The sequence below is a fragment of the Salmo trutta genome, chromosome 10 (genome assembly GCF_901001165.1).
Source record: "Salmo trutta chromosome 10, fSalTru1.1, whole genome shotgun sequence".
NCBI classification, from domain to species: Eukaryota; Metazoa; Chordata; class Actinopteri; order Salmoniformes; family Salmonidae; genus Salmo; species Salmo trutta.
In genome coordinates this window covers 15,819,689-15,822,188 of record NC_042966.1, presented here as the reverse complement: position 1 = coordinate 15,822,188, position 2,500 = coordinate 15,819,689, and the positions used below count along the sequence as shown (strand labels likewise).

Genomic DNA, 2,500 nt, shown 5'->3' with positions numbered 1-2,500 from the left:
CCTAGGTCTAAAATTAGTAGGTGGATATGTCAATTATATTGCATGGTATAGGCTACACTGTAAAAAAAACTGTTATTGTTATGTAACTGGTGCTACAGCCTTTTTTTGTTTACTCAACTTTTTGATCCAAGTGTTACCTGAACTAAAAACAAAATATTGGCCCAAATTTAGCTCCAACTTGATTTAACGTATGCAAAAAGTATGTCAATTTAAAATGATGTGTTTGCTCAACTTGTCTCATATGTTCATTCAACTACAAGTTATTATTTGGGCATCAAAACTAAAAAAGGCTATGCAACTGTTTACACACACAACATGCTTTTAACATACAATGTTTTCAACATACACATTTGACACTCATGATTACATTGTGCATGTTAATCTACAGTAATTATTACTCAACATGTCCTCACTTGGGATTTGAACTCAAAACCTCTTAGTTCACAGCATTCTGATCTTCCTGCTACACACCATGTTTGTGTCGATTATCAGTTAATCTGACTATTCTCTTAACATTGATTTGACTTACTTATTTCAGCAATTTTAGTTTTTTCTGTATAGTTTTAATGTTACTCCTGAATCACTATGATAAATAAAATATTTTTTCTTGAGTGTACTTTTAACCGAGCTGAGATTTACTTTGGAGTGCAAAGTGTAGCAATACAGGTGTAATCAGTCATTGGCACACACATGGTGGCGTAGCAGGAAGATTGGAATGTCGTAAACCAAGAGGCTGTGAGTTCTAATCCCAGGTGTGGAATATGAATTACTGAATACATGCACTATGTAATCATGTGTGTCAAATATGTAAATTGAACACATTGTATGTTAAAAACAGTGTAGCTAGTTCCACAGCCTTTTTTTAGGTAAAATTCCCAAATAATAGCTTCTAGTTGAATTATTGTATTATTTTTAGTTCAGGTAACACTTAGACCAAAAAGTTGAGTAAAAAAAAAAAGAAAGGCTGTTGAACCAGTTACTTAACAATAATAAGAGACGGATTGATATTTACTCAAGGTGTCATAAAAGAAAATACACCCCCCTCCCCAACGTAAAAAATATTTTCACATGACCCTCCCCTTGGATATAAAAATACTTGGAACACCCTCCCCCCTCGTAGAATTAACTTTAAATATTGTTTACGACCACAAATAATAATAACTGGCGACCCTGTGTTTTCTAAACGTGGATATGGACTTTGCCACTTCAGCATGCTTTTGTAGCATAGTTGATGCCACGCAGGGCTATGGGCCAGAAGGTTGGGGGTTCGCCGACCACCCCAGACAAGCTCTCCCTGCCTGTTTCATTACATATTTATAATTATATCAAATATATGCAACACATTTTCCACTAACAGGTTTCTGTGCCAATGCACCACACAACCAATAAACAAAACATACCCACTTCGGGCAATTCAATATCATGGTTTGTGTTAACACCACGGTAAATAAATTGTGTCAAGCTCAACAAACTTTAGATAGTTTGTGTGTATGTATTGATATGTAGGCTACGTGTGCCAATATTTTTTTATTAATGTACGTATAGTTATGTTCTTGTCTATTAATGTTCTGTATTATGTCATGTTTTGTGTGGACAGCAGGAAGAATTGCTGCTGCTTTCGCAACAGCTAATGAAAATCCTAATAAAATACCAAAATACATCCCTTCCTAACTTGTAGGCTTACCCAGTATAGAAGGCTTGGCTTGACAATCTCTGAATGTCATTCAGCTTTCTGGTGTTTTGTAACAGATGTCTATTTCCATTCATCAATTGGCCCGCTGCACAGTTTTGATTGATTTACTTTATAAGATTTTTAAAAGTGACCGGGATAAAGTCAGGGACTTATTTCCATTGTGGTCCCTTTTTTAAACATAAATACATACACAATTGCATAGATACAGTCACATTACAGAGATGGAGACGAAAAAATGCTCAACTTCCAGATGAGTTTGAGGGGGGTGTTTAAGTACAGTTCTTACAAGCCTGTTTGGCTGGTAGCTTATTCTTGAGGTGTTCGGGGCTACTGGTGAACAATGATGTGCAGACATAATCAAAGTGACACTGTACTAGCGCACTAGCTAGGCTTCCATCCAATTGCCGACAGATTTTAATGTGAATATTCTACAATCTTCATAAAAACAATATGCCATTTCAGAGTTTCCTTTAGGAAAATGTGTCACCGGACAACTTGACAGGGAAGATTTAAAGTTCAAACAACAATATATTTTTTTTTTTACAGTGTACGGTGAGATACACACACACACATGCTTGCACACACGCACACACACACACACACACACACACACACACACACACACACACACACACACACACACACACACACACACACACACACACACACACAATAATACACACACCAGGCAGTGAGTGCTGTGAACAAATGGACAGTTGTTAGGCCGGTGACCTAATGTGCGAGGGGTATGAATGTGGCGCCCTATCCCCGGCCAGGCACGAGGCTCAGTACACGGCCAATGGGATG

The 2,500-nt window shown here is 37.4% G+C and overlaps 1 protein-coding gene across 3 annotated transcripts in view; it reads left to right on the top strand.

Moving 5' to 3' along the window:
- LOC115201220 (protein quaking-B) overlaps positions 1–2,500 on the top strand; it is an 18,860-nt gene that overhangs the window by 731 nt on the left and 15,629 nt on the right. The gene's annotated exons all lie outside the window — the stretch shown is intronic.